This window comes from Dasypus novemcinctus, chromosome 11 (assembly GCF_030445035.2).
Source record: "Dasypus novemcinctus isolate mDasNov1 chromosome 11, mDasNov1.1.hap2, whole genome shotgun sequence".
Taxonomy (NCBI): Eukaryota; Metazoa; Chordata; class Mammalia; order Cingulata; family Dasypodidae; genus Dasypus; species Dasypus novemcinctus.
The window spans coordinates 13,811,356-13,820,510 of record NC_080683.1 but is presented as its reverse complement, the minus strand read 5'-3'; positions in this window follow the sequence as shown (position 1 = coordinate 13,820,510).

Sequence of the window (9,155 nt, the reverse complement as noted above, 5' to 3'; positions counted from 1 at the left end):
CCCCTCCCCTAGTTGTCTGTTCTCTGAGTCCATTTGCTACATGTTCTTCTTTGTCCGCTTCTGTTGTCAGCGGCACGGGAATCTGTTTTTTTGTTGGGTCATCTTGCTGTGTCAGTTCTCCGAATGTGCAGCACCATTCCTGGGCAGGCTGCACTTTCGCGCTGGGCGGTTCTCCTTATGGGGCGCACTCCTTGCACATGGGGCTCCCTTACGCGGGGACACCCCTGTGTGGCAGGGCACTCCTTGCGCGCATCAGCACTGCGCATGGACCAGCTCCACACGGGTCAAGGAGGCCCGGGGTTTGAACCACGGACCTCCCATGTGGTAGACGGACACCCTAACCACTGGGCCAAGTCCGCGTCCCTTAACCTTGTTTGTTCCACGGATCCCTTTGCCAGTCAGGTGAAATGAATCCTACCGTAATATATTTATAGCATACCTTCAGGAGTGAAGGAAACGCTAGGTTTCAGTTAAAGGGCAGAGGAAACAAAGATAATAAGGTGATTTTATTTTTTCAATTTAAGCTCAAGGACCCCTGAAATCTCTCACCTGTTAGGAACCCCTGTGCTAAACAGCTAGGTGCTGAATGAGTGGCCTGTTGTGTAACGGAACACTTAACAAACTGAATTCAGCTGAAACTAAGCTGCGGGAGAGAGGCGCCCAATCAAGCTGACTTGTTCGCGCCTCTTCCCAGGAACTCCAGCGCCCCGCGGAAGCCTTGGTGGCAAGAATGTCCCTAGAAAGCCCCCAGAGGGACCTGGCACGAGGCAGGGAGGAGCTTCAGACCCTTTCCTGGAAGGAAGAAGTGGAGGTCTGAGCCCCAGACCCTGAGCCCCACACCCAGCGCGGGCCGGGGCTGTGTGCAGCCGGCAGGGGGACCTGTGCCCAGGGAGAGGTGGACCTCGCCCCCGCCCCGCTCTGGCTGGAGGACCCTGGGGTCAGGGGCGGGGGCTCAGCCTGGGGGACGCTCTGGGGACTGCAGCTGAGGACTGGTCCCAAGGCTGTATATACACAGGGCCGGGAATGTTTATTTTTCCTTATTGACTTTCTCCAAATAAACCCCCGGCCGGCAGAAAGGGGCTCCCAGCAGCAGCTGTTTACCCAGTGTTTGCGATAGAGGCTCCTCCATAGCAACAGGTGGCAATGCGCGGCGCCCCGGGAACCTGTCGGCCGGCAACGGGGCCGTGTTTACTCAGAGGGAGAGCAAAAGGGGCAGAGGGAGAGGAAGTTGAAGGAAGGCGGGAAGGAGAGAGGGAGGCAGAGAGGAAGGAAGGAGGACCGGGCAACAGCGGCTTGGAAGGGAACTGGAGGGGAGACGGGGGACAGAGCCCCAGGAGGAGTTTGGGGGGTTCCCCGCCCTCGGGGAGGCTCCCCCCGACAGCTCCTGGTGGGCCCCAGGAGGGAGGGGCGCACTCTGCAGGGTGTGGGGCAGCTGCGAGCAGGAGCAGGCTGCGAGGGGGCCAGCGGGCACCTGCTCGGGGGCTGTGCGGCCTGGGCGCAAGTGGGAGTCAAGTCATCGTGTCCCTACGTGACTGTGCGTGTCCTTTTGCACTGGGCGACAGGGTGTCTGCTGAGGGCAGGGAGGCTGTCAGGACCCCACGAACCCGCATGCGAGACTGGGAATGCAGATGGCTCCTGCGTGCCCCCTTCCTGCTCCCGTGCTAGGCCGCGGGGGTCGGGGGAAGGGGCAGGGGCCCACCGTTTCATCTGGGTGAAGCCCGCAGGCTGTGGCGAGAGGAGGACTTGGGGCACAAGGACTGGGGTGTGGCAGGCTCTGGAGGCTTGGGCACCGCATTCCCCAGTGCCTCAGTTTCCCATCTGTACCAACGATAGCTAGCTCACCGGGTTGGGAGAATTGTAAAGAATGCAGAACAACACCTGGCCCGTAGCAGGTACGGTCGGTCCTGGCCGTCTTTGTTCTTTTCCGTGAGTCTTGGCTTTTCCACCCGGAGTGGACGGAAACCCGGCTTGGGACCGCGTCCACTCCTGCGGGGAGCAGCCTCTGTTCCAGAAGTTGTCTGGGCCACCTGGGTGCCAAGGGGCACGATTTGATGTGGGCACGGCTGGGTGAGGCTGACCTAGAGACTTGGGGGTGGGCAGAGGGCATCAGCAGGGATCTGCAAGCCAGGTCCTCCGCTGGCGACTCACCCCACACCCTCCTCCGGCTCCCGGTGTGTTCACTCGAGACTCACCGGGCCAGCAGCCGAGATCGGTGGGAGCAGCTAAAGTGTGTGAAGGGAGTTGACCAGGCTGAAAGTGCACACACAACTCACAGACGCACACACAATTCACAAACATGCACAGCTCACACATACACCTCAGACACACATAAGTCAGACATGTACAACTCACACACAACGTCCACACAGCTCTCCCCCACTACTCACACAACTCATATGCAACTCACACACACCCGTGTAATACGCACAAGGCACACACAACTCATTTACAAACAACTTACGTACACAACTCTCACATGCCACCCACAATTCATACAGACACATCTCCCCCCACAACTCCCACACATGCCTCATACACACACACCCACACAACTCCCACACAGCTCCTGTGCACACACAACTCATGCACACAGCTAATAGACATCCTCCCACAGGTCGACGCAGACACAGGCTTGCCCCTCGGCCACCCCCCTCCAAGCCCACGGGGACCAAGAGTCCAGCCAGCACAGAAGCCCTAACGTATTTGCGCATGAACGACTCTTTCTCGAACACCTGCTACGCACCAGGCACTGTTCTAGTTCCTAGAGATGTGGCAGGGACCAAAAAAAATACCCTATCCTCCTAGAGTTCACATCTTAGTGCAGGAGACAGTAAGGAAATGCATATGCCGTTGATAGGGTATATTAGAAACAATTTAGGGCTGTGGAAGAAACCCGAGCGGGAAGAGGGAGTGGGGAGGCTGGGGACAGCAGCAGAGTGGGGCGTGGGCCCCGCGGCTCCTGGACGGTGGGCGGGCTGGCCTCTGTCGCTGTCCCCGCAGCAGCGGCGGTGGGGGCACTCCTCCGGGATCTGTTGCTCTCTGACTACAGCATGTCATCGTCCTCGTTGCTATTCTAATCCTCATTACAGGGAAACGTCCTCGCACTCCAGCACAACAACCACGCAGCGCTGAAACACAGCCCCGTGGGGAGACAGGGCATTTTTCTGGAGCTGCCAGAGAGAGCAGTCAGAGGCGCGGGGAGGAAGAGCTGATGTCTCCTGGAGGTTCCTGCACAGGGGGAGGCGGAGCAGCCCCTTCCTGTGTCAAGTTTTTCTCTCCTCTCTGTCCCCCTCTCTCCTGTTGTCGTCCTTACCAACGAGAATTCGGCTCATTGTTTACTCTGGGCTCCAGCCTGCCACCGGCTATAGTCCACGGAGCCTTCAGAGCCCAGACGCGGCCTTTGCCTCATTTACCTTTGCAGCCCGGTGCCTGCACCAGTGCTGGGCACACAGTATTTGCTCACTAAATGCTGCTTGTCTGGGTAAGGGGAAAGCAGGACGAGATCAGAACAAGAATGAATGTAGAGTCTGGTGGGGGAGAAGCATGCTCTGGGGTCCTAGGCCCCTGGGGGGGAAGGTTAAGAGGCTTACCCATCCCCACTCCAAAGGTCTGTGCAGTTCAGGAATCGGAGTCCTCGAGGTTTCCACCATTCCACATTCATTCCTTTGTGCTAAACATTATTTCCTCCCAGGTTTTGGCTTAAGAGGCAAACTTACTCCCTGTAAAAAACAATGTATTTGGTGATGGACATTGTGGTGTTGAATGACCTTGGGCAAATCCTTGAACTTTTCTAGGCATCAATGTCCTGCTCTGCAAAGTGGCGCAATTCATCACACACACCTCAGGGCGGCTTTGAGTATGAAACGAGCGACTCGTTATAAAGCACTCAGCACTTTATCCACTGAAAGGGGGTGTCACTACGTGAGCCAGGCAGGTGCATTCCTTCCTGGCAGGACAAGTCACTTGGGTGGGACAGGCTGAAGGAAGAGCTTACTTGGCTGACCATTTCTCCCCAGGGCTGGCCGACCTTGGCCTTGCCGCAGAGACCTAGGTGAGGGTCTGGAGGGCCAAGGAGAAGGGACCCAAGGGATTTAGACTTTTGGGCTAAAAGAGTGCTGCTAAGTCGAGGAACGCGGACAGCGTTTGGGGTCCTGAGTTGGGAGAAGGCGCGACGGGGAGAGACGCAGGAAGGCGCGAAGCGGGGACCAGCAATTTTCCTTCCAGACCTCAGCGATGAGCACAGGGGAGACAGCCAGAGAACGGAGCCCTCAGAAAGTTTCCAGCACATTCCTGCTAAAATTAGCCCCGTCTTGCATGCGCAGCTCTATATTTAACCAGCGGCCTGTCAGAGTCCCGGCGCGGCACCGCGGCTCGTGCCAGCAGCTTCGGGGCCCGGGGTCGTGCAGGGGATGCAGGAGGCCTCTCTGGGCGGGGGGCGAGGCTCCTGAGGTCCCCGCATCTGCCGGTGCGGATCCGCACCGGCTGCATCGGTGCGCGGTGAGCTCAAGGTGTGCCCGGACAGTGTGTGTGGCCTCTGACCTCCTGTCCCAGCCTCAGGGGACAGAACCTCAGCAGGACAGCCAGACATAAACCCTGTCACAGACAGGCACATGCAGAAGGGACGGGGGCAGACAGGTGGAAGGAACAGGCTGAGAGAGAGGAGGGGAGAGAAGAAAGGAGCAAGGGAGGGAAGGAAGGAGGGAGGGCTGGGTGGGGGAATGAACTGTCATCCATAGCAAAGACAGAGGGAGGAAGGTGGACAAACAACCAGGGCCACCACGTCGCGTGGGCAGTATGCCCCCCAGGCCTGGGGACAGCGGCAGGACCACGGAGGGAGGGCGGCCTCCTCCCACCACCGAGCCCCACCCCGCCCTGGGGGGTGCCAGGAGCCCAGGCTGCCAGCCTCCCTCCCCGCAGCCTGCCCTCTCCAGGGAGAGCATGGCTGATAAGGAGCCGGTTTTACCTGAGTCCTGGAACATTAACTTTGACACTGAAAAGAGGATATTTTATTACCCAGGAATATTTCTGCATCTCTTTAGCGATCTTGCTCCGCCCCCACCCCAGCCGCGGCAGCAAGCCTCTTTAGACAATTAAAACGGCCTCTGCGGTTCACCCTACTCGTCCACCGCCCTTGCCCTGTCGGGGTGTGTGTGTGTGCACGTGCATGGGTTGTGTGCCCACGTGTGTGCAGTACCTACATCTGCATGCCTGTGTGCTTGTGTGCACACGCTGGGGGCCGGTGGGGTGACCCATGAGCCCCCCCAGGGTTTTTCCTGCAGCCCCGCTCTTCTCTGATGGCAGACCTGGAAGGGCCCCTGGCTGTCAGTCCAACCCCTTAGGCTACAGCTGGGACAACAGCCTCGGAGGAGGGTGACTGGCTGGGGGTCACACCTGGAGTGCATGTCTCACTGGACCCGGAGGCCCTTGGCCCATCCTTTTCCATGTGTTCTCGCCCTTCTCCTGAGCTAAGTCCTCGCCAGCCTTAGCATGGGCACAGCTCAGATGTCACCTTCTCTATGAGACCCAGCTCTGACTTTCCAGGTCGGGTGACCAGCGTCCCAGTTTTCCTGTCACTGTCCCAGTTTTCACACTGAAGGTCCTGCATCCCAGGAAATCCCCCAGTCCTGGGCAAACAAGGACAGTTGGTCACCTATTTCCAGGTCAAAAGATAATGCCTCCTCTTACTGTGCTCCCTGAAATACCCAATGATAAAAGCTCCCACTTACCTCTCCACAGGTCAGGCATTGCCGTCCTAGGCACCTGACCGGGGATCACTCATTTAACCCTCGCGATAGCCCTGTGTGAGAGGCTCAGAGAGGCAGAGGAGAATGCCCGGCTCAGAAGGACAGGGGCAGGACTTGAACCTGAGTTCTCTGCCCAGACGCTGGGCTCTGACCGCTCAGCTGCCCAGTCACCTCGGGGGCTCTTGTGGTTGGTGCACGAGGCTGTCTCCTCGCTCAGCCCAGTGCTTAGGAGGGCAGAGCCCATCTGCCTAACCCCGGGGTCCGGCTCAGTGCCGGGCGTGTGATAGAAACTCAGGAAAAGTTTGCTGGATGAATCCACGCCTGGGTGCCTGCCCCTCGGCTAGCACTGACGCCTTCTGCCTGTCCCATCTCATGGGCCTCTGGTCTATAGGGCCAGCCGGCCCTTCCTAGCCACGTTTCTTGCTCTCATTTGGCATCTTCTGGAATCTTCTAAAGTCTTGAACTATTTTCCCGTGAGGCAGCACAGGTCAGAAGAAATCTGTGCACATGTCCTGAGAGGCTCCGGGCTCGGTCTCTGGCCCACCCCACCCAACCCTCTGCACCCCCGGAGAGGAGTGTGCTCCAGACTCCCACCCCCCGCCCTGGGCAGCCTCTGGCCCCTGGGGCCTCTGCTCCAGCCGCCCTGCTCCCATGCGGATGTAATCCCCAAAGAGGGGTATGCGTGGTACAACACTTGCGGTTTACTTTGTTTCCAGAAACCCTTAGCGAAATTACAGCTTTAATTAAATACAGCTGGCTGTACGTTATACTCCGTATAATTATCATGTTATTATTATTATCACTTAGACAAAAGTTCAAACAAAGTTTATTGTAAATACTGTTTGACAGAAACAACTGGAAGAGCTGAGGGCTATTGGCCCGCGTGAGTGACAGAGAGGAGCGGCCTCTGCTGCTCGGTAGGCGAGGGAGAGGGGCGTCCTGAGTGGACACAAGGGTGCAGGGGCTACCTGGGACAGAGTCGGGCATCAGGCTACGGTTCTAGGCCTTGGAGCTATAGACGTCAACCAAGCAGACAGAATTCCTGCCCTCCTGGGGCTTCCATTCTAGTGGAATAAAAAGCAAGAAAGGAAAGCATAAATGAATATTGACTCTAAAGTCAGGGAGCCATGAGTAACCCCAGGGAAAAGAAAGCAGAGTAAAGGAAGAGGATGGATGGGGTATTGGAAGGACTGGGGTTACTGCTTCAGGAAAGGCAGGGACCTGAATAAAGCGAGGGAGCGAACTGCGAGCAAATAAGAGGGAACAGCAAGAGCAAAGGCCCCGAGGCGGGTGGCTATTTGGCATGTTCCAAGAATAGCCAGGAGATCAGAGTGACTAGAGCAGAGGGAGGGAAGAAAGAGGTGGTGGGAGATGAGGTCAGAGGGAGAGTGGGGGCACAGAGAAAGTAAGGCATGGTAGACCTTAGAGCAGATGGGAAACGATAGTGGGGTTTAGAGAAAGAGAGTGGCATCGTGACCTGATTTGGATTAGATTCACATTCAGATTGCCACAGTTCTTTCCAACTCTTAGTTCTACAGAAGGCTCTGTTGCAGTTGGAACAAACTACCCTGAACCGTTGTTGCTTTAACAAAACGTATTATTATCTCTCATTGTTCTGTGGCTGGGCTGGGCTCAGCTAGGCGGTTCTTCTTGTGATGGCTCAGGTGGCTCCATCAGGTGGCAGCTGGGACTGGGGTCCCCTGAGGCCCGGTGTGGGTGGCTGTGTGCAGGTGGTCTTTACTCGGCATCTCTGCTGGTGGAGGAAGCAGCTGAGTGCTTGGCCATGCATCTCTCTCTATTTCTTCACGTGGCTGCTTGGGGGTCCTCGCAGTGTGGTGTACTAAGGGTATTTGGACTTACATGGTACCTGATTTATTCTAGAGCAGGCGTTCTTAACCAGGGGTCCAAGAGCTTGAATTGAAATTTTTAAAAAAATTATTCTTGTGGGGACGTGTTGGTGCAGGTGTGATCTATTTATTAAATAATCCACAGGATAGTGTGGACTTAGTAAGGGGTCTGTGGTTTTCACCTGACTGGCAAAGGGGTCCATGCAACAGAAAAGGTGAAGAAGCCCCGTTCTAGAGTGAACCTGCCGTGAGGCCCAGGCAGAAGCTTCACCTAGCTGTTGGAAATCACACAGCATCAGTTTCACCTCCTTCTGTCGATTACCCCGGGTCAGCCTGGATTTGACAGGAGAGGGGACTACACCAGGATATGGATATGGGGATGCAGAGTTAATTGTGAGGCCATCTTTGGAGAACAGCTATCACAGGTTCCCTCTAGAAGAGCCGTGGAAAACCACAGCTAATATTCACGGGGTGCTTTCTGTGGGCCAGGCCCTCTGCTGAGCACTTTCCACATTCCAACTCATTTAATCTTCCTATCAACCCTGTGAGGTGGGTACTATTGTTAACCCCATTTTACAGATGGGGAACGTGTGGCACAGAGAGGTTAAGCTTCTTGTCCAAGGTCACAGAGCTAACGAGTGGGCAGCAGGGACTTGAACTTAGTCTGGCTCTAGAGTCTGCTCCACTAGACTCAGGCTTCCTTGGCAGTCCAGAAAGAGGCACTCCTTGCTGAGACAGCTGGAGACGGAGGGCCCCTTCCCTGGTCTCCCCCAATCCCCTTGCCTAGGACACAACGAGTATCTTTGATTGAATTAGTTTGCTGAAACGGACGGCACAGAAGCAACTTATCCAAATGTAGAAGCTTCGTGTGCTGCCCAAACACACCGACAGCCCCGCACCGGCCCTGCGCTTCGGTGCGTGCAATCAGGGACTCAGAATTTTTGAACTGGAAGGAATCTTGCACGTCAAGCCCACATCGTGTGGGACGGGCACGGGAACGGAGGCCCAGGGAGAGGCAGGGCCGTGTCTGAGGGCCCCACAGTTACTCGCCCATCGGTGGGGGCCCTGCACGGCGTCCCCGCTGGGGTCGGGGAAGGGTGGAAACTCCCTGGAGGGTCAGGGATGGAGTGGGGCCCCAGCATGCCCGTTCCGTCCTCCAAACCCAGGCTGTGCGGTGCGTGTCGTGGCCAGTGGGTGACTGAGTGCCGTGGATGCCGGCGCCAGGCCAGGCAGGGCGGGCGGGAGTCCGGGCTCTGCAGAGGGAGGAGAGGACTCTGAGGGATTGGACGGCACAGTGAAGCAGCTTCAGAGGCCCTTTGCCCTGTGGCCTGAGTTCCAGGGTGAAATGGACCAGGGGGCATTTTGATGCCCAGGGATTCTCACCCCCGGGCAAGGGGCTTCGGAAGACGGGCATGTGGGCACTGGCCAGGAAAAGGGTTAGGGGTCTGGCGTTTCAGAATCCTCAGGCTTCTGGAAGGGACTGAGCCCCATGCCAGCTGAGTCCAGAGTGATTGTGGGGTCAAGGTTGAACCCCAACTTCCAAAATGGAGGTGGTGCTTGAAGG